This window comes from Pagrus major, chromosome 19, assembly GCF_040436345.1.
Source record: "Pagrus major chromosome 19, Pma_NU_1.0".
Classification (NCBI taxonomy): domain Eukaryota; kingdom Metazoa; phylum Chordata; class Actinopteri; order Spariformes; family Sparidae; genus Pagrus; species Pagrus major.
Genome location: NC_133233.1, coordinates 4,046,590 through 4,070,672, shown reverse-complemented (window position 1 = coordinate 4,070,672; position 24,083 = coordinate 4,046,590). Strand labels below are relative to the sequence as shown.

At 43.5% G+C, this 24,083-nt stretch overlaps 1 pseudogene; it reads right to left on the bottom strand.

The window, feature by feature from the left end:
• Positions 1 to 235: 235 nt before the first annotated feature.
• LOC141014927 (uncharacterized) lies at positions 236 to 23,320 on the bottom strand (annotated as a pseudogene).
• Positions 23,321 to 24,083: the final 763 nt, after the last annotated feature.

Sequence of the window (24,083 nt, the reverse complement as noted above, 5' to 3'; positions counted from 1 at the left end):
TAGCTAATGCTGTATGTGTTCCTGTTGCACTAATATGCACAGCTTTCTTATATATTTTGTGATTGTACATTTTATGTGTGAAAGCATGCATGATTTGTCAGCAAACATTCAAACATTAAAAGATAATACAGACCACATATCGTCAATATCTCCAGTTAACAATAGTCTGCTGTACTCCCTGTTTTCATATGTTGGAGATTTGGTTTAGTTGGAGAGTATTTAAAACTGACTGTGTTCACATCACAGCCTCTCTCTTCATTCCTCTTCCAGTGACTCCCCTGCTTTCCACTCTCCTTGCAGTGGTGGAGAGGAGCTTTGTGTAGCTTTTAGCTCCCGGGTTCAAGGCCAAAAAACTCTGCAGCAAGAGGTTCTGATGGAGGCTGGAGAGAGAGAGGAGATGAGAGAGACAGTCACAAGAATACAAACGTCTGGCTGCCTGGAACTAAAAGGGAGGACGTTTTTTTGTCTCGCCATCACTCTACACAGCTGGTTTTCACCGAGTACATCTATCAGGAGAAGGCTGCTCCTCATATTCATTTATAACAGGATATTAAATCCTCCAAACTAAATGACAAAATTGTGATGTTTGTCAGTGTATATATATATATATATATATATATATATATATATATATATATATATATATATATATATATATATATAAGAAAATAAACCCAAGCAATCTAGAAGCAATGTCACCTATGATGTTAACCCCACGTGGGGCGAGCATGCACAAAAAGAATATATTTACTCCAACAAGAGAGAAACAATCGGAATAAGCATTTACATAACATTTTCCTATTGATCGGAATATCAAAGATTTATGCCACCCCTTTCACCCCTTTGGATCAGTCTCCTTCAATTGAGATGTTTACATGAGCCGTTTTTATTTTGATTGGGCGATTATTCTGATTATTAGTGGGATATTAGGGTCTACGTATACGCAGCTAGTGAGTGAGTGTTCAATGCATATTTACTCACAACCTACTCTAACTGAGAACTCAACTGAACTGACTAAAGAACAGACCCTTAAGGAAGTGATTCAGTTCAATCTGTTCACCCAGAAAATTCTTATGGTCTAAACATTTGCTAACGACAGTATCAGAGAGCTTTGACAGGATAACCCTCTGCCTAAGGGGGAATTACATCAAGCTTTTGTAAAACACTGTCATCAAAACTGAGAGAAGAGAGAAAATACAAATGAAGTAAGGGTTTTCTTACAACTAAAATAAATTGACAACTTTGGAGATAAGCTGTATTTTGGGATTTTCAGGGAGCTTTGTCACTTGGACTTCCTCTCAAAAGGAGGTTCTGGATGAGGATTGTTTTTAAAAATAAAAAAACCCGAATGGACACAAATAAATAAAGTGCATACTATAAATACAAACAGTATATACAATACATAACTCTGTACATATAGATACTGTACATACAGCCCATTCATACATACTGACCCAAACACACACACACACACACACACACACACACACACACACACACACACACACACACATATACTGGTTAATAGAGATTATCTATCTCCCAGTGTAGTTTTCCTCCCGTGCTGAATAGCAATCAGTTGTGAGTCACTTGTGCCAACAGAGTGCTGAGAGTTGGACTCCTCCATTACAATCAGCATGGCCCCACTCAGCTTTAAAGACAGGGTGAAGCTGTAGGCTAGCATTAGCTTAACACTGATCAGCAATCAGCTTCTCCACTCCAAAGTGGTTGGCAAAGCAATATGCACACACATACACATGCACGCATGCACATACATGCTTAAACATACAGTCAATTCTGTATATCAGAGTGAAGCACTTTGCCATTGCAACACTGTGAATGCAAACCTCTAAATGCAACACACAGTCTACTTATGTCAGCAGTTGGTTTCACATCAAAATATCACTATTTCTTCTGTTATAATGTTTAACTATTACTCTTTTATTTCAATGAAGCAGGTAAAAAGTCTTATACGTCTTGTAAATATATTTTTCAAGAGAGATTTTGTCAAGATGGATGTATACAAATATTATTACAGCAGTACATACAATAAAAAAATACATAAACAGACTTAAAACAGTATAAATAAGATGTCAAATTTGTTATATCAGGACAAAGCCCTTGAGATGTATCAACATATTTCAAGGGATCCCAAATCAAAGACAAAAATAGAAAATAAAACAATGTAAAACACAAGGCACAACACATACTACAACAAAAATAGAGTTACAGAATATTGGTTACAATCTTTGGGTAGACTCTATTGTAAGACAAATGACCACAAAATATATTAAAAGTCAGTGATATCATTACTGAAAACACATATAATTTGTTCTAAGATAAGAGCATATAACATTGTTAAATACATGATGCCTTTGGTTGAGTCTGTAAAAAAGTCAGAGGCTGTGTTCATGACTTGTCACCCAATTGCAGGCAGAGTAGGGTGGTTCTTTTCAAGAAAAGCAGCGTGATCCATTGTAGCGTCACTGTGAAACATTACCTTCTTTCATTTAAAGCCGGGTGCCGTTGAGCAGTGCATGAGTAGAGTTAACATTCGCAGGAGTTATACTTACATTCAGAATTAATTAGCTGTAAACAGCTATGTTTAGTTCAGTGTTCACCGTAAACATGAGCATGTTGAATGAACACGCTCTTTTAGCACATTCATGCACAACACTGTCAAGCATTGTGCAATGGTGTGTAAAAAACTAAAATAAAATCTGAATGTTAAAGCCAGACTGCAAAGCCTCTTGAATTTGTGATGTATGCAGTACTGGAAGTGGTTATATGCATATAATTGTACACAACAATCAGACAACAAATAATGTAGGACCTTTAATAGAATAAAATAGAATGGAAATAGGATAGCATTTTTTTGAAAGGTAGACAGGTTGAGGCAAACCTTTTTGCTGAGTTAGCAAATCTGATTTGCACTCTTTAATTCTTTATTTCTATAGCTCAAAATCACAATTTACTGCATATGACAACCTCTGTCCTTGGGCATTCAATTCGGATAAGGACCCCAAGCAGGAACATACAAAGTACCACGGAGGACATGATAACCACTTGATCCAACAATACAACACTTACACATTCAGACCAGTGTTGTGAGGTTTCTGTGTCTTGTGTGTTTTTTGCCCTGTCTCTGTTTCCCCCGCCTCTTTGTTCTTCCCCCTCTGCAGGGCTTGGCAGGCGGGGCTGACGAGGCACACTTGCAGCCATTCACTCATCACTACCTCCATAAAGCCTCTGGTCTTCACCCTACTCCCCTGCCAGATAATTCCGTCTTGTTGGTAGAGCTGACCGTGTTCGCTTTGAGAATTTTTCGTATACTGCCTTGTGTTTTTTCTGTGCGTGTTGACATGTTTTTTCTCCCGTGTGTTTTTTCAGTTCCGTGTACCTCGCTGCCTCGTCGCCTGAGTTCCTGTGTTTTTGCCCCGTGCCTGAGTGTTTCTTGCCGCTGGAGTTTCCCCACCTGCCTTGCTGGACGCCTGTTGTTTTTGCTTGTGAAGGTTTTTCGTTTGAATAAACATTTTTTTGCACTTAGACGCCTGTCAGTCTCTGCTTTGGGGTCCAACTCTCCGTAGACTGTAACAAGTGTAGGCCTATTATTGAAAAGCAGATCACTCAAGCTAAACTAAAGCTTTAAAAATACCTATGTCATGTGTTTCCTTGCTGGGAAGGAGAAATAGGATTTATTACTAGAGAGTTGAGTTGACACAACAATCTGAGACCGAATAAAAAAGTGAGATCGCGCTTTAACAATTGGGATTCTAGCGGAATGCTGGACCCAAAATTCCAGTGAGCAAATTCCAAAGAACATGATAGGGCAGTACATCTGCATTCCAAGTCAGGGAGAACAAAATACTCATATTTCACTTGTTTACTTGGCTCACATCACAACAGATAAACGGTAGCGCATTTCAGCACGATTTGCAACCATTTCAAATTATTTGCTCAGATGAGAGTCTGGGAACTAGACTGGTTAGCTGGTAACCCTTTCGTACAGGAAAACACTATGATTTTGTATTTGTGGACATTTGATACCAACATTATAGGGCAATCTGTTGGTATTCACTAGTTTGTCCTAATGATGAGGAGGCATAGCTGCCCCAGGGTTAACTGGATTGTTTTCCAGCCAACATGTATAGCAGCTGGCAAACCAGTTTTATTGTATAGGGTTCTCACCGCATACTGTCTCTGACATATTATAAAGCACTCATTAGAAGGGCTGGGAGTCGGCTGGCAGCTGGCTGGGAGTCCCCGCCTCTCCTCCTGGGGGTGTGTCTAGATTCCACTGTAGACACGCCCATTCATTCAATTGCAGGGTGTCACCATGAGATGGTGGTCTCCTCACTAAAACCATATACAGATACCCTTTAAACCTAAACTATATTCTTCTACCCCATTAAATCTCAGTGGCAAATATTACACTTTTATACCACTACATTTATTTTAAAGCTTTAGTTAATTTAGTTAGTGTTAGCCCTACTGATTACTGTACATTGCTTACTTAATTTATATTGTATATCAATAATCTAAAGTTGTAGCTAGGTTATATTATTATAGGTTAAGCCACCCAGCAGTATATACAGTTATTAAAATGAGTTCGTGCTTTACCTGCTGCAGCCCTAAAGTTATGAACACATTAATGCATCAACAGCTATAATCCGTGAATATACTATACGTATATTATTCTGATATGGACCCTTTGTTTATTCAGTTTATTCAGTCATGAAAACGAAGACCGTGTGTTTATTTAATGTGTTTAAGCACATGAAATCAGTCAATGAAGATCTTTCTATTCAGATTAAAATGTCTGTCTCCAACACCCCAGTAGCTCAGTTTGTAGAGCGTGCGACCCATATATAGACCCTCTGCAAAGGCCCTGGGTTCAAGCCTGACTTGTTGTCTCTTGCTGCATGTCATCACCCTTCCTCCTGTCATCTCCCAAGCCCCTCTACCAAGAGAAGTGAAACATTTCTCCCCCCACCAACTTGTTTGACAGTTTCATCAGAGTTTTTTTAGCCTCTGTTTTCACTCTATATAAACAAAATGGCAGTGACTTCTGGTTCACAAGCTTTCTCTATTTAAGCTAAGTACTAGATGAAAAATGTTCCTGATAGCATATTAGGGGATGAATAGGCAGTGTAGTAACAGATTCTTGCTTTATGTGTTATCAGCACAGCCAGGTTTAGACAGTTTGATCAGAGTTTAGAGAGCGCGCATGCCGGCTCTTGCTCTCGAGATCTGTCTGTGCTCTTTGTGTCTGTGGACGCATGCTGACAAAATGTAGGACAAAATTCTCTAGAAAAAATATCGTCAGATGAGCGTGGGGGGCTGGGAGACCTGTGCGATGTCCATTGAATAAGAACAAAAAGATGCACTGTAATGCTAATGATGGATGATGATATTTACACATTCAAGTAGAGAGTCCTGACCATTTTGGTCACTTAGGGTGAATTAAAGGAGAAGAAAGAGAGAGAAACAAACTTGCAGTATATTTACGACTCTTGATAGGCTTAAGGCATAAGGGTGCAAAGTCCTGGTTGGTGGAACAAGGCATGTCTTCTTAGTTCTGTTCCTTCTCTTACTTGACATCCTTCCTCCTTATGGTCGGAGGTCATTGGCTCCATGTGCATCTCTGTGCACTCCAACACAGGCACACAGAGCCTCTTGATTAAAACATCAAAATGTTATGTAATGGTGCCATAGTAGCTCAGTTGGTAGAGCATGCATCCCACGTACAGAGACTGTGCCCTCACTGCAGTGGTCCCGGGTTCAAGTCCCATCCGCGGCCTTTTGCTGCATGTCATCCCCCTCTCTCTCATCCTGTTTCCTGTCATCTCTCAAACTGTCCTATCAAACAAATCCATAAAAAGGCCAAAAAAATACTTGTAAAAAACAAAACAACCAAGGCACCATGATCAACTTTGTCAAAAGCCTTGGCCCAATAACAAGAGCTGCACAATATGTTTTGTAGTCCAGTTCTTCAGTAATGTCAGTTACTGTAATATTTGTAGTTGAGAACAGGTGGACCCAAAAGTGATGCCAAACAGGTAGTGACTTGAAAGGTGAATTTATTGATCACAAAAGGATTTGTTGGTAGGTAGAGACGATGAGCTGGAGCGCAGGCCAAAGGCTCCCAGGGTGGTGCAGGTGGAGACTCACGGTTACAGGCTGGCTCAGGCAGACAGGGTTGTGAGGGGTGGCAGACATACGGGAGGCTCGGTGGTGAGTGGTAGAGGAGCGGGTCCACAGGAATGGTCCGGTCAAACTGGAAGAGGAGGAAAGCAGGATTAAAGAGATACAGAGAGCGATCTAGTACCACTGGAGCTGGCCACAATAATCTGGCACCGTGCAGAGTGAAGGTCTGGGTATAAGAGCAGGTGCTGATTATACCAAGCACCTCTGAAACACAAAGCACAGAAACCAGACCACAATCAGGCCACCACAAAGTCCAATCATAACAAGTTACCACTTTAAGAGCAACAAAGACCTGATGGTATGAAAGGCAACAATAAGATGGTAAACGCAGTAATGACACAAAAGTAATGACATCAAAGTGCAGTTGTAATATCAGGCAATTTTTCTGTCTTTGAATGCAGTGATAATACATTTCCTGGTAGACATAAATGGTGCCTTCAAGAGCTCCTCATAAAGCTTGTACTTGCAAATCCAACTCAGCAGAATTAAAGATAATAACAACAAAATGTCCTTGTAACTTACGGTCTAATATTCATAATAATGTCTTCACTGGTTTAGTAATCACCTGAATCTAAGAATTGGTGTGTTTTGTTCCTTTAAGATGAGCCTTTTATACCAGAGCGGGTCATGGAAATCCATTCAGTACTTTTTGTGTAATCCTGCTAACAAACCAACCAACCAACAAACATACATGGGGGAAAACGTAACCTCCTCGGCAGAGGTAAATTTAAGCTGCATTCACTAATTATTTCACTAATACTTTTTTTGCTATTTTTGTCCCTTCCTTAATTTTCCTTAAATAATGAATTTTCATTGATGAGTTTTGTAGCATTTACTTCTTTTCCAACGTTGTAGTCCCTAATTTCTGGCAGAACATAAAGGTAGTGTGAGGCTTTGGCTGTTCTAACAGAAAATCAGGACCATGGACAGGTCCACCACTACAACCAACAATGAGTTTATAGGTGCTTCTCATTCTCTCATTTGTTGCTTCCTTACTCCTCGTTTGAACCAGAAGTCATTCATGTCCACCATCTTGCAGGCCATCCCAATATTCTTATTTGTGCTCCGAGGTCCAAGGATCGAGGAGCGACCTCTGAGGAGGGATGAGCAAAGACACACGACAGCAGCCTTCACCGAAGTCTTTTAACGGCCGACACACCTCCTTCGTTATTGATTTGGCGCTGCAGCAGATCAGACTGATCTCATACATCACAACATCACTGGAGTTTCATACTGGAGTGAAGACAGATAACAGGTTGAACTGCATCACCATCAAGTTTTATATTTAGTTTGTTTCCTGATGCACCAGTGAGTTAAAATGTGTCAGCCTGACTGAAGGAGAACAAAAGGACCACAAACATCTTTCTTCATTTATTAGAAACATTGTGAGACTTTCAAGACCAAATAAACACAGGGAGTGCTGGCACACAGCTGGGAAGGACTTCAGTGCCTCTACTGTGTCTCCTGGGCACCCCAGGTACCCATCCAACTGCTGGGTCGTTTCGAGAGGACCGGTCTTCTTCAAGGAGGAAAAGAAGTCCTCTTCCTCAGATGATTGGGAGCCCTCACTGACGTGATACTCGGCCTGACAGTCCAGGTGGCTTCTGATATAGTCAAGGCCTGTGGAATAAAAAACAAAAATCAGGACAATTTATACCATATGACAGTATTGTAATTGTGTATTAGATAGTGTTGTGTGTGTATGTGTGTGTGTGTGTGTGTGTTTGTGTCATTAAATGTCATTTCAAACTCATTTCACTCCATAGTCGCCATAGAAATTACACGTATTAAGGGGAAGTTGAGAAGTGCGACACCAAGTTTAAGGATATTTTCGTCACTTGTCCAGCAGGTCTTAAATTTGGGAACTAGAATGGATGCGGCTATCAGCTCTGGATCTGCAAGCATCTCTCCGAAGCGTTTTTCAAGGCCTGAAAGAAGTGCAGCAATCAAAGGCTCACAGAACTTGGAGGTGACGTGAAGGTGCTGGAGCTTGGTCCTTAGTAGAGTTATGGTGGGGACCAACCATCCCATCTGCACACTGGTTTCTCCCTGAAGAACGTCAAGTGCCTTTGCAACTGGGCTCATTGTCTTTGCATATTCTGCAAGAAATGCAAGTTCTACTGGAGTAAACCTGTACAAAGAAGAAAAGAAAAACACAACATGGAACATTTAGCCTACTTGATGTAGCACCTTCAACTGGAGGAACTGAAAATTAAAAAGGAAAAATATTGTCATCTGAGACTTTTAGAAAAGTAGTTGTGTTGCTACAAATCACATCCATTGTAAATATGGGGACTGCATATTGGCATAGTGCATACATGTGTTCTATAGTATTCAAAGTATAAACTGTGACTTAATCTATTGTTAATCACTTCATTAACTGAAAGGCAGACAAACGAGCACTTACTTAGGTGTGTCTAGTTCACTGCAGACAGCTGCAAGGGCTCCTTCGCCTTGTTCTCTTGTTATTCTCACTATTCTTTCTACGGCTGAGAAGAGTGAATTCCACCTTGTAGCAACAGGCCTTACGAGCTGGAGTTTGCAGTGGTCCTCAATTACATCAGATGCGGTGGTCTTGAAAGATCTTGAACTTTTGTTCCACAGGCTAGAGCATTTGGCAAATGTGGACCTTGACACGCGCTTGTACAATGGGTTGACCTCTGCTTTTGAAGCATCAACTGTGGACACTAAATTGAGGAGGTGGCAGGCGCAGTGATGGTGCTTAGGTAGCTGGTGTTCCAAGTAGTCATCTTTGTCCAATAGGGCTCTGGCATCAACAAATTCAACACCCTCAACGCTTTCCTCTTCTTCATCTTAATCATCATTTTGGCCACCATCATCCTCTTCTCCATCAGCCTCTCCTACAGGTTCAGGATTGTTGTTCTTGTCAGTCTGCCCATAAACTCTGAAGGCTTTCAGGAAGTTTGATCCGTTGTCAGTTGTAGTGCGAACGATCTTCTCTCTGATATTGAATTCTGTGTGAATATCATTTAGGGCACCAGCCAGGGCAGAAAAGGGATGTGACCCTTTAAGTTGCTTGCATGCCAGGGCAGCACAGAATCTCTGCATGGGGGTTAAACCAGTGCGCAGTGACACCAATGAAACCGCGACGGTGTGCCGTCCAGCAGTCTGTTGTTGTTGCTACGAACTCAATTTCACTAAGGGCAGCTTTCAGTTTTCTTTTCATTTCAACAGAGGCCTTTGTGACTTTGTTTACAACAGTATTGCGTGTCATGACATTTGTATTTGGCTGAAGATGTTGCACAAGATCAATGAAGCCCTGTTGCTGAACAATGTGTGGTCGGTGCAAGCCTTGGACAACGAAATTGAGGACTACTATATCCACACTTGCCTGGGACACTCTTCGAGTCTCCCACAGCTTGGTTTGTTTGGAGGGTGGGGCCAAAGAATCTTCAGTGGATGACTTCCTTTTGAGGGCTGCTGAAGTACATTTACATTTACATTTAGGGCATTTAGCAGACGCTTTTGTCCAATATTGCTTATATAGCAATAATATAAGCTCAGATAACATTTGGCTAAAGTCGAATTTCAAATCTCACACGGAGCCCACTATACGAACTTGCAACATTGAATCATAGCCTACTGCTAGCAAGCAAACCATGGCATGTTTTGGCATGTACCTAGCCATAGCAAATTTACCATTAATACGTTACTAGGTTACTACAATATTTTGTCAATAATTGACTGATAATAAACTTTCAGCTTACCTCAATATGCTTTTTCAAATTAGACGGCGAGTTTTTGAAAGCCATTAGCTCGTGGTACTTGGGTGCGCAGAGCTTGCAGCGCATTCGAAATGAGTTGTTTTTGATTCCAACCATTTCGAAAAATTCTTCCAGGTACGGCCAGGGATGTTCAAGGGTTGGCTGGTCTTCCTGGCTACCAACCTCCTCGCTGCTGGTGCTTGGTTGGGACATCTTTGTACTTGGCTACATACTCGGCTAACAGTCCTGCTATGTCTGCTATCTGCTGTGCCCTTGCTGGAGTGTGATGTCATGTGCAGGGGCGATGGATCGCGTACAAACCAATAGGGTGTCGGAATGGTATATGTTTATACTTCTCATCCAACCACAATCAAATTCACTCTATCCGGATGGTGCGATTTATTTGGATAGGTTTTTTCTTTTCTTTTTTTTTTTTTTGAACGATGACAAGCCGGAATGAAAACAAGCCGAAATGAAATAGAGTAACTAGGCTATTTTTAAAATGTAAGGAGTAGAAAGTACAGATAATTGTGTGAAAATGTAAAGAGTAGAAGTAAAAAGTCGGCTGAAAAATGATTACTCCAGTAAAGTATAGATACCCAAAATTTCTACTTAAGTAAGGTAACGAAGTATTTGTACTTCGTTACTTCACACCTCTGCACGTGAGGCTGATCATTCCTGAGCGGTTTCATATGTTACATCATTTCAGTTTTCCCTCAAACATTTAGCCTAAAAATAGTGTCCAGTGTCTAGAAGACACCACAATCACATTCTGGGTTATTAAATGATGATTTCACAATCAGAATGTCAATGAACACAGAGGCAATAATGAATCAATATATAAACACATTCTGCCAGTCGAAATGGTTCCTGTGCCTCCAAGCAGACACAGTATAAATACACAGTACACAGTATAAATACACAGTTCACAGTATAAATACATAGTACACAGTATAAATACACAGTACACAGTATAAATACATAGTACACAGTATAAATACACAGTACACAGTATAAATACACAGTTCACAGTATAAATACATAGTACACAGTATAAATACACAGTACAAAGTATAAATACATAGTACACTGTATAAATACACAGTTCACAGTATAAATACACAGTACACAGTTTAAATACACAGTACAACAGTTTACAAGTTAACAAGTTTAATGTGTATAACAGAAGCTTCATTTGCAAAAATTAGTAATCAGGATGTCAGCAGGTGCATCACATCCCGACATGTCCAATGAGAGATAAAACTGCGAGACTGAAATGAAAACAGAACTAAACTCGCACAAACTGCAAAACCAGACAGCAAAGCAGATGAAGATCCAGCTGAAAAAATAAAGTGATCATCCAGAAAAACTAACTGCCGTAAAAAATATAGATACTGCCATTTTTGGCATTAATCCATCTGACGTATCTACAGCTGTTAGCCTACTGACAGCTACAGCCGTCATCAGAAAAGGACGTCGCTTCATGTGATGCTGCAGAGGAAAGGACGTCTCATTTGTCTTAAAACATATTTCCTTGGTCCTCTCTCCTCCCATGGTTTCCTCACATCTCTCCATGAATCCTCAATGGGCGGGACTAAGACGCAAGGAAAAGACACAAGTGAGGGAAATGTGGAAACAATTTAGGTGAAATGGGAAGGACCCTATGCCACTCTCCAGCTCTCACAGCTGTGTTCAGGTTGGTTTGTTACTGCAGTAATGCTGATGTTTTTTGACTTTTATTTTATGTCTATAAAGTATAAAGACTTAACTGAATTGTGGATGCACTGTGCTCTGCAGATGCTGCCCAGCCCCCCTCAACATGCACACACACTATATTATTTCTTAGTGTGACTCTCTGTTTCTACAGATGCTTTCTCTGCATTTTCTCCTTTTTTTCTTTGCTCTTAATGCTAAGTAGAAAAGGAGTAGCTTTCTCCCTGTGGCGCTCTGCCTGCCTCCTGCAATCATCCTGTTTGCACTGCTGTTGAAAACAATAGGAAAAAGTTATTTCCCTGTAGTCTTGGTACAAACAGGAAAAGAAAACATAAAAACCCAACAAAGCTTCCTCTAGCAGTGTTTTGTTTTAATCCTGGCGGGGCCATTTTGAGCTGTTTTTCCTCTGCTTTAATAGTAACATCCGTAGCCCACCTCAATTAGTATCCCACAGGCTATGTGGCAAAGTGTAAAGCCACTTGTTCTAATCTGTTCACAGTAGGAGAGTGAGTGAAAATATGATTTTCTGACAGCAGCATGGGGATATAACAAACCTGAATTTCACCTACCATGGTTGGGCCTGGCTGCATGAATTGTCCAGGCGTTCTTTATGCCACACCTGTCATCATCACCCTATTAATTCTTTCATTTCACAGGTAATAAAGTGTAGTTAGAGGGCACAGCATGATGTCCTGCCTGCAACAATAAAACCACACTTTTTGTGTAGGATTTTCTTTTGATTTTTGGATGAGAGATGTCACATGTGTGTACTTTTTCAGCAGTGTGTTCATTGATGTTTGAAATAGAATGCTCTGGGGTGATAACTGAAAGTAGTGAAATTATATTGCTTGGAGGAATGCAAATGTTGGGAGACCATTTACTTGGGAGAAGAGTAGCAAGGCTTTGTGGATTGTGGTAAAATAAAACAAACATTCACAGGCAGTCAGGAAATTGGCTTGAAACATTTGAAACACAATTGTTTCATGGAAAATCATCTTTATCTACTGCAAGAAAATCATTATTGTTATTATTTTTGCCTTTTTTCTGTCTTTCATATTAACTATTTTATGTGCTTTATTAAAAGCATGTAAACTACAAGGAAAGGCCGATAATGCATTGAAATATTGACTGGATGAGTAATGAATTGATTGTGACACATACACACACACACTTTACTGATGTGTAATAGCACCTGAAAACTGAGACAAGGCAGTGGCCTGGGGAATGTAAATAGCACATCATTAATTAGCAAACAGACTAAAACAACATGGCTAGCCAGATTAGTCAGAGCCAGATTAGCCGCTATGGCTGCAGCAGCAAACCATCAATGCATCCGAGCAAAATAGGATTAAAGACAAAGCCAAAAGCAAACAACCAAAGGCCTGAGATTCACCGTCAGTAGTTTTATTATGTGGATGGAGAAATACAATGTATGGTAACACAAAAGCTTGGAAGAAGGTCATTCATTCCTTCTGTGAGGAAATAGCAATGAGCAGACAATGGTGTCTGCACGCAGGTCACACTCAGTGGTGGGCCAGAGCCAGTGTGGAAGGTTTGGTTAAAATAAAAAAGTAAACCATGACCTAAACATTTTTTTCCTGCATGTAGTGCAATCTAAGGGGACTTTACCTCACTTGTTGATATTCTTGACATCGCCCCATAGACCCTAATTCCCAATAGGAATGGTTTCCTCCATACCATACATGACAAACTGTACAGGGCTCACTCTTCTCAACCTTCAATCAGAAGGTACTTAAACTGCTAGAAGGCCCTACCACTCCACCCAGATTCCGCAAGTTCATATTAATTGATTTTATTTAAGGCAAAATTATTTAAGAATATGCACCATATAAACATATTATTATTATGTTATTAGTCTGCAGCCATTCTAGCACCTCTGTGAGACTTACACACAGTGGTGCTTTGAGCTAAACACTAACATCAGCAGTCAAACATGCTCATCATGTTCACTAGGCTTTGTTCACGTCATTAGTTTTGATGCTGTTTTGTTGTGAATCAATCAGATTTAATCAATATTAAAATTTTGATCTGATGACACCATTACATGAACATCACCGAAGTTATTACAATTCATCTTAAGGGGAACATACATGTCTGAACCAATTTAATGCCTCATTGTGGTGCTAGAAGAAAAATAAGGGGGTCACAAAATTCATTATTCATCCTGTGGGCACCATGTACCAGCATGTTTGTAATATGCTCAATGCTTATTACCAGACTAATTTGATATTACTTGAATACTAAATAGTAAGTGCCACTTGCCTGGTCCAGATGGCAATCCAGCCCTAGCATCAGGGCGTCAGCAGTGAAACACAGATTGAACTATGCCAATACTGTTCACAAGAGAAAGCTAGCTGAAGTGTGTATATATATACTTGATTTACCAAAAAAGATTTTGTGTTGAAGATGCTAAGTATAAAAATATATTAATTATATAGCGTACATAGCAGCAGAGCATATGCATCAATCCATCCATCCATTCTCCTCTGCTTATCCGGGGTTGGGTTGCGGTGGCAGCAGGCAAGTCCGTCTCCCAAGCAACTCTTTCCAATTTCCCCTGTGGGATCACGAGGCATTCCCAGGCAAGATGAGATATGTAATTATTTCAGCTAATTCTGGATCTATCATAGGGTCTCCTCCCAGTTGAATGTGCCTGAAAAACCTCCACAGAAAGGTGCCCAGAAGGGGCCCAAAGATGCCCAAACCACCTCAGCTGGCTTCTTTCAACCTGAAGGAGCAGCGGCTATACTCCGAGCTCCCTTCAGATGTCCAAGCTCCTCACTTTATTGCTAAGGCTGGGCCCAGCCACCCTCTGAGAGACTCATTTCGGCCACTTGTATTCACTATCTCATTAATTCGGTCACTACCCAAACCTCATGTTCATTGTTGAGTGTTGGAAGACAGATCAACTGGTAAATAAGAAGCTTAGCCTTCCAATTCAGCTTTTCTTTACCACAATATTCATCTCATGTTGCATTTTCCTGTCACTCCTGAACACAACCCCAAGATACTTAAACCTGCTTGGGGCAGCAACTCACCCCCAAGTTAAGTCAGTGACCCACAAGTGGCCCTAATGACTCTGAAACTCAGATCTCACACGTGTCCTTAACGACTCTGTAAGTACACTCCCACACACATAAAAGTCTCCAACTCCCCTCCAGTTAGTTAGAACTGAAGAAGCCTCTTGGATGAGAGGTGAAACGTCTTGAATCCGAGCACTGACCATCACAACCAGTAATTACCACAAAACATATGCACAAAATAATCACAGAAAACTGCTCTGTACAATATAATATAATTTATTAATGTTAGAAAATTTATCAATAATCCATTATACTTCAGTCGCCAAAAATCTATCATTCAACTACAGCAGCTAAACTATGAAACACACTACTTTGTGTGTGTGTGTGTGTGTGTGTGTGTGTGTCAGAGAGACAAAGAAAGAGAGCCAAGCTGGCAGCATAGAGGAAGAGAGCCAAGATGGCCTACACGATTTCTTGAAAGATGACGTTACGGAGTGTTCAAGGCTGCGCGAGGCTTGAACAAACCATGGCGGAACACTGTTGTTCTCACATGCACTTTTGGATACACACAGGACACTGTTCCAAAAAGGTAGTGGTGCTACCATGGGACAACCATATCTAATGTTATAGTGGTGCTACCACAGGACAACCGTATCTATTGTTATAGCGAGGTCATTAACCATAAATCTCCAACAAGTTGCTCATAAGATTACCTGTAGGTGTCATTCTGATCATATGTGTGTACGTGTACATGTGGGTTAGTGGAGAGAGAGAGAGAGAGACAAAAAGAGCTAACACTCGGTGCGTAGCAAAGAGGGAGAAACAGCTGTGGAGACACAACACTTGCCTTCCTGTCACTCAGCAGTCAGTGAACGAACTGAGGCTCGAATCAATCCTTGATAGGAATGTGGCTCAGAGTGGACAGGCTTAGATCAGCTCGTGATGAGCACAATGTTTTACAGTGTAAAACGAATCACTAATCAAGTGCGTGTCTTCTTTTATCCAGCTTCCTCGCCGTGGATTAAAGGCTTTGCAGCATCCTGCGGCGGTAGTTCAAACAGCGGAGTCTAACGGGTCAAAGCGGGCGTTTTCTGAGGGGTAACCTCCTTCTGCAGGGATGAGAGACTGGGTTGCGCAGCTCTTCTCTGGATCCAGAACGTGTTTGGTAAACACGGGACAGTCTTGGCTCGCCCAGCGGGGTAAAATCCAAATGTTTGTGTGCTCCCTTTTAGTACCAGCTGCACAGACGAAAGCTGATGCTTCCAGCAACACGTTATGATGGGGCTGCTATGAAATGGGTGTGCAGCTGTTTTTATCTTCTCCGTGTATCTAGGTGCTGCACGAAACTGACGATGCATTCAGGTGCACTCTCAGACAATGGGAGATGGGAGTTTTCAAACCTGGGGGCACTGTGACAATCAGGCACCACCTACTGGACATTAGGGTCGGTGCACCAGGCTTTGTAAGTGCAAGGAGGCTGCATATAATCTTTGTCACTCTAAGCCACTCTATTTTCAGAACCATGTGGTGAGGGTCCCAACAATATGTTCTGCTGCTGTGTCTTGTAAATCCATTTAGGTTGGGCACCTTTGATAACACTTAAAAATAATTAACTTATTCATTTCAATGAATATTGGATCATATGACAGCAGCACCAACAAAATTCATATTAAATCATATCAAATATAATATAGAGGGACTTTAAAAGCACAGACGCAGCAGAGAAACAACAATCAGGCTCTGGGTTTGGCATTTTTTATTAGTGTTTTTTGATGTTCCCTTAAAGAAGGGGCAGGGTGGTAATTCATCACTGTGGGTGGCTGGACTGGAATTCTGGTCCAAAAAAGGCAAAGGTGTTATATCAGAATCAGAATCAGACTGCCTTTATTTGTCCGGGCAAATTTCTGTGTCACAGCAGCCAAAGGACAGTTGAATTTAACAATAAACAATAATAATAGTAAAAGATAAACAATATAATAAAAAGGTTAGAAATAGAAATAGACTTGTATATACATAGTATGTACAATAGTATGTACAATATAAACAGTGCAATTATTAACAGTGTGGCAGTGTATTGTTGATAATAAATAATAAATATGGGTATGAAAAATTGTCCAGTTAGTGCAAACCAAAATGAGAAATGGGTTATGTGTAGAGTTTTTATTGCACAGTGCACAGTGAGGTCTACTGGGAGCAGTGCTGGTTGTACAGTCTGACAGCAGCAGGAAGGAAGGACCTGCGATACCTCTCCTTCACACACTTGGGGTGTATCAGTCTATCACTGAAGGAGCTGCCCACTGCTATGATAGTGACCTGCAGGGGGTGGGAGTCCTTCACCAGCAGCGATGACAGCTTATCCATCATCCTGCTCTCTCCCACCACCTGCACTGGGTCAAGAGGGCATCCCAGGATGGAGCTGGCCTTCTTGATAAGTTTATCAAGTCTCTTCCTATCTGCTGCTGAGATGCTTCTGCTCCAGCAGACTACTCCATGGAAAATGGCTGATGCCACCACAGAGTCATAGAAAGTTGTCAGGAGTGCCCCCTGCACTCCAAAGGACCTGAGCTTCCTCAGCAATCCAGTTTATTGTTAAGGTGAACTACCAGGTACTTGTAAGATGTCACCATCTCAATGTCCATTCCCTGGATGTTCACCTGTGCGCAGGGTTGTCTGTGCCTGAGGAAATCTTCCCGGCGTTGAGCTGGAGGTGGTTCCGCTGGCAGCAGTCCACAAAGTCCTTAATAAGTTCTCTGTAGGCTCTGTCGTCCCCGTCCCTGATGAGGCCAACCATAGCAAAGTCGTCAGAGAACTTTTGTAGAAGGCGGTGGGGTGATTGGTGGGAGAAGTCTGCTCGGTACACGGTGAACAGGAAAGGGGCTAGGACTGTTCCCTGTGGGGCCCCCGTACTGCAGACAACTGTGTCCGACACACAATCCCGAGTCCTCACATACTGTGGCTGGTTGGTGAGGTAGTTGAGGATCCAGGATGTGAGGTGGTGGTCCACCCCCGTAAGCTCCAGCTTGTCCCCCAGAAGTGCAGGCTGTATGGTGTTTAAAGCACTGGATAAATCAAAGAACATGATCCTCACAGTGCTTCCAGGCTTTTCCAAGTGAGACAGTGATCTGTCCATGAGAAAGATGATGGCATCGTCCACTCCGATGCCAGGTTGATAGGCAAACTGGAGTGGGTCCATAAAAGGACCCACCAGAGGGTGGAGATGGACAAGGACCTGTCGCTCCAGGGCCTTCATCAGGTGTGAAGTGAGAGCAACTGGTCTGTAGCTGTTGAAGTCCTTTGGGTGAGGGGTCTTTGGTACTGGTACCACGCAGGAGGCTTTCCTCAGCATTGACACTTTTCCCAGCTTGAGGCTCATGTTGAAGAGATACTCCACAATCCTGCACAGCTGGTCTGCACAGGACTTGGAGCCTGGAGCGGATCCCGTCTGGACCCGTAGCATTTACATTTACATTTACATTTAGGGCATTTAGCAGACGCTTTTGTCCAAAGCGACTTACAATAAGTACATTTGTCACAAGAAAGAAACCACAACATATCACCGTTGATAAAGTCATTTATCAAGGATACCTTTCATAAGTGCTATGATGTAAGTGCTAACGGTAGGAACATACAAGTGCATATTATGATTTTTTTTTTTTTTTGGTGGGGGGGTGTGGGGAGGGGAGGGAGTAATGCTATGGTGAAGTCGAGGTGAAGTCTGAACAAGTGAGTCTTGAGTCTTTTGCGAAAGATGGCGAGTGACTCTGCTGTCCTGACATTGGTCGGGAGTTCGTTCCACCACTGAGGTGCCAGAACAGAGAAGAGTCACGACTTCGCTGGGCGGTCTTTGTTTGCTCTTGGCGATGGGGGTACCAGCCGGCCAGCTGATGTAGTAGAGCGAAGTGCTCGTGCAGGGGCATGTGGTCTGATCAGTTTTTGGAGGTAGATGGGTGCAGTTCGGTTGACGGCCTTAAAGGCCAGCACCATGGTCTTGAATCTGATGCGGGCTGCAACGGGAAGCCAGTGGAGGTCACGGAGGAGGAGGGTCACATGGGAGAGTTTGGGTAGATTGAAAACGAGGCGCACTGCAGCATTCTGGATACCTTGCAACGGTTTAGTTGCAGAGGCTGGGAGTCCAGCCAAGAGCGAGTTGCAGTAGTCGAGGCGGGAGATGACCAGCGATTGAACCAGGAGTTACGTTGCTTCCTTTGTGAGGAAAGACCGGATCCTGTGGATGTTGTAGAGGGCAAATCTGCAGGATCAGGCCACCGCGGTGATGTTGGGGGTGCAGGATAGTCTGTCGTCAAGGATTACACCCAGGTTCCTCGCAGTCGATTAAGGCGATACCGTGACATCCTCGACAGTGACTGACAGGTCCGTGTGAGGGCAGTTTTTCTGGGATGAAGAGGAGTTCAGTTTTACTAAGGTTGAGCTTGAGATGATGGGCAGTTGTCCAAGCGAGATGTCTTCCAGACATTTTGAGATGCGCGTGGCAACATGGGTATTGGAGGATGGGGAAAAGAGAGGAACAGCTGGGTGTCATCAGCATAACAGTGGTAAGAGAATCCATGTGATGTGACTGCAGAGCCTAGTGATCTAGTGTATAGTGAAAACAGAAGCGGTCTTAGTACTGAGCCTTGAGGGACACCAGTTTCCAGGGAGCAGGGTTTGGACAAGGAGCCATTCCACATGACCTGAAAGGTGCGTTCTGTCAGGTATGATGCGAGCCAGGTTAAAGCAGAGTCAGCAATGCCAAGTTCGGCCAGAATGGAGAGGAGGATTTGGTGGTTGACTGTGTCAAACGCAGAGGATAAGTCGAGGAGGATGAGGACTGACGAGTGGAACGAGGCTCTGGCAGCCCAGAGCGACTCAGTCACTGTGAGGAGGGCCGTCTCAGTGGAGTGAGCAGTCCTGAAGCCTGACTGATTAGGGTCAAGGAGGTCGTTTTGCGAAAGGTAGGAAGACGGTTGTAGACGGCACGTTCCAGGGTTTTAGAGAGAAATGAGAGAAGAGATACAGGTCTGTAGTTTCGGATGTCAGCCGAGTCTAGAGTGGGTTTCTTTAGAAGTGGCTTTACTGTAGCTGTCTTGAAAGGAGCTGGAATATGGCCAGAAGTGAGGGAGGAGTTGATCAGGGTGGTGAGGTAAGGCAAGATGTCGTGTGAGATGTTTTGGAGAAGAGAGGAGGGAATCGGGTCGAGGGAACAGGTGGTGGCATGGTTAGACGTAACTAGTGTGTGAACATCTTCAGAGGAGAGGGGGCTGAAGCAGGTAAGGCTGTCATAGGTGAGGGTTGGGGGAGGTGCATTCTGGTAGGGCGTAGGAGTAAATGAGGAGCTGATGTCTTTTACTTTCTTGGTAAAGTAAGTTGCAAAGTCATCAGCAGTGAGGGAGGATGGAGGGGGAGCGGTAGGAGGGGTGAGCAGCGAAGAGAATATGGAGAATAGTTTCCTGGGGTTGGAGGCAGAGGAGTTGATCTTAGACAGGTAGAAGGCAGATTTGGCTGCTTAAACAGTTGATGAGAAGTCAAACAGGAGGTGGTGGTAGTGAGCAAGGTCATCAAGATGATGAGATTTTCTCCATTTTCTCTCTGCCGCTCGTAGCACCGATCTGTTGGCTCGCAGCGATTCAGACAGCCAGGGAGTGGGGGGGGGGCGATGATCGTGCTGGTCAGGAGGTGAGGGGACAGAAAGTTTAAAGAGGAGGAGAGGGAGGACAACAGAGTGGAGGAGGCTTCCTCGGTGGACAGCTGAGAGAACTGTTCTGTGGATGGTAGTGAGGAGAGAACAGTTGAGGAGAGAGTGGAGGGAGAGAGGGATTTCAGGTTGTGGCGGGTGGTGACCATGCGAGGTGTAGGGGCGAGGAAAGCGGAGGACTTCAAGGGGAGAGAGAAAGCGACAAAGTGATGGTCTGACACAGTGAGCGGGGTAACAGAGAGTGCCGAGGTACTACAGGACCTTGTGAAGACAAGGTCAAGTTGGTTCCTGGCCCGGTGGGTGGGTGGAGAGGGAGAGAGTGTGAGGTCAAAAGAGGAGAAGAAGCTGATGAATTCAGATGAGCGCAGCTTCTCTGGGGGGATGTTGAAGTCACCCAGGACGACAAGTGGTGTGCCATCATCTGGGCAGCAGCTTAGGAGGGCGTCCAGAGAAGTCACAGAGAGGGCCAGGAAGGCGATAGATCACCACAATAGTGATTTTGAAAGGAAGGGTGACAGAGACAGCGTGGAATTCAAATGCAGATCTGGGTAGGTGGTCAAGGGTAAGGACCTGGTAGGTCCACGTGGGTGAGATGAGGAGTCCAGTTCCTCCTCCTCGACCTGTTTGTCTCGGGGAGTGTGAGAATGAGTAGGCGGTTGAGAGGGCAGCTGGAGTGGCAGTGTTTTCTGGAGTGATCCAGGTCTCCGTGAGGGCCAGGAAGTGGAGAGTCTGCAGGGAGGCATAGGCTGAAATGGTGTCCGCCTTCTTGACTACAGACTGGCAGTTCCATAGCCCTCCTAGTACTTTAAGTTCAGTACCGGTGGAGAATGTTGGGTAGCAGAGAATGGCTGGATTACAGCCTTGAGCAATGGGTCTCTGGTGAAATCTCTTCCGGTTAGATGTCCTGACTGCAATTAGCAGGGACCCATGGCTGCGAATGGTGGTGGAAAGTGGGTTACTTAGGCTTCCTCGACAGACTCCCGCAGAGAGACTCCCTAAGTCTTCGTTCGACTGTCCTGACGCTGCAGCTGACGCTGTAGTGACTAGCCTTTATGGGCTAGATTTACCTCATGCGGACTTAGCTCTGCCCAGCAATCAAGCCTATTCAACACACCTGGCTTGACAGAAACTCACTTGATAGCTACTTAACTTCAATGGTCTCACAACAACTGACACAAAAAGTATCTAGACAAGATTAAATATTTCAACTAACTTTCTTCATAGCCTAAACACTGAGTCTACAAATTCTTCTTACTCACCAGCAGCAGTTCAGCTTCCTTCACCTGGACAAAAGAATAGGTAGCCTTCTTTGCCTTCATCTTCCTCAGCTCGTTTCTCACCTGGATAGTGGAGAGGGACAGATTGGAGCAGGGGGCTGAGTGGCAGGTGGGGGAGGTGGTTAAATGTCAGAGGTGGCAGTGGAGGGTGTCTGCAAGCTAAATGCAGTGGAAAGAGAGGTAGAGGTAAGACTGGGGCAGTAAACAGGGGGAGTAGGAGAGGTGGGGGCAGCAGAGATGACTGGGCCGGGGGAGGAGTGGGTGTCTGGTCAAACCTATTGAAGAATAGGTTCAGGTCGTTCACCCACGTCTGATCCCTGGCAGCCTGAAAGTCTGGTTTCCTCTGCCCTGAGATGGTTTTAAGGCTTTTCCAGACTCCACTGATGTTGCTCTGCTGCAGCTGGTCCTCCATCTTCCTCCTGTACCTGTAGCTTCCCCTCTCAGATCTTCTTCCTCAGCTCCTTCTGCACAGCCTTCAGCTCCTCCTTGTTTCCTGGCCTAAAGGCCATCTTTTTCTTCTTAAGGAGAGCCTTTGTGTCAGGATTAATCCAGGGTTTGTTGTTTGAAAAACACTGTACAGTCCTGGTGGGTACGATGTTACCCACACAGAAGTTTATGTAGTCCGTTATGCAGCCTGTTAAATTGTCGATGTCCTCCCCATGAGAAACGCACAGTTCTTCCCACATAGTTGAGTCAAAACAGTCCCTCAGAGCTTCTTTAGACTCCTCAGTCCATGCCTTAACTGTGCGGGTTTCCGCTGGTTGCCTGTTAACCAGGGGCTTGTACACAGGCAGGAGATGCACCAGGTTGTGGTCAGATCTTCCTAGGGGAGGGAGGGGGGATGAGTTGTATGCCCCCTTGCTGTTGGCATAAAATAAGTCCAGTGTTTTATTGTCTCTGGTGTTGCAGATGACATACTGTGTGAATGTAGGCAAGGTGGAGGACAGAGAGGCATGATTGAAATCCCCAGAGATCAGGAAGGGCCTGTGGGTGCTGTCTCTGCAGTGAGCTTGTGACTGAGTGGAGAACATCACAAGCTACATCAGTGTTAGCAGAGGGGGGGATATACACTGCGATCACGATCACCTGTGTAAACTCCCTCGGGAGGTAGTATGGCCTCATGCTAACCGCTAAAAGTTCAATGTCCTTACTGCAGACTTGTTCTTTAACAGTGATGTGCCCAGAGTTACACCATCTGTCATTAACAAACACAGCCAGCCCTCCTCCTTTCCTCTTACTGCTCTCTGCTGTCCTGTTTGCCCACAGCAGTTGAAAACTATCCAGATTAGCGTCCGTGTCCGGGGACAGCGCCGTTAGCCAAGTCTCCGTGAGCACCATAATGCTGCACTCACGGTAGTCTCTCTAATGCCGGGTCAGCGCCGTTAGCTCGTCCATCTTGTTGGGGAGAGATCTTACATTCCCCATGATGATAGATGGGAGAACAGGTCTGTAGTGTCTCCTCCTGCTAGAGCGAGAAGCTCCAGCACGGCACCCGCGCCTCCTCCTCTTCTGCTCGTGCGGGACATTGGGCCGCTCGTGCGCCGGCACCGCAGCACTACTGAGGGCCAACAGCTGATCCCTACTGTAAACAATGGGGCTGTGTACAGGTTCCCCGGACACAGCGGAAAACAGCAGAAAGAAAAAAGCAATTCTGGTCTCCATACTGCTCGGAAAGAGAGCTCCAAAAAGAAGTAATTAAAAACAGTTAAAAAGTACAAAAAGATATAGAAGTAGAGGAAAAAGCTCAAAGGTGAGCGAGAGCTGCTGTAACAGGCTGCCACTAATAACTGCTATTAATATGATCAGTATACAGTGTGAACACTAATGTTTTAATATTACAGATAGGATTTATTCGTCATTTCAATTCATGTGTCATCAGTGTTATCTGCCCTCTGCCCTCTTTTTGGAAGAAAGTAGGGAACAGTTGTGTACAAAAGTCATTATTTTATAATGTCACATAGCCGAAACATAGATTGCAGTGAAAAAACGTCATCAGACTGTCACATGGTTTTCACAGGACTCATGGTTAACAAAGTACAAATAAGTGAGATCTTCTGCCACTTTAGATTCACCTGTCACTTGGTTCAGTGCTTGGGATTCAAGTCAAAAGGTGGTGCACGGACGAAACTCAGTGTTTATGGACAAAAATATTCTGATTTATAACACAGTGTGCATGCATATTCTACTCCGGTTTCTCTTTATGAATCCAAATCAACTTGAAATGTGGCGCAGCTTTTGCAAGCTTCATGTAACGCCCATAGTTGCCTATAAATAGTCAACTATACCCTTTCTCTCAACTATAGAGTGAAAGGGTAAAAAAGGAAGTTTAAAACAGTGACCATGCAAACTACAAAAACTACATTTCTCCTATTCTGCACGTTAATATTTAAAGAGAATAAATTACAGAACATGAAGGTATTAATGA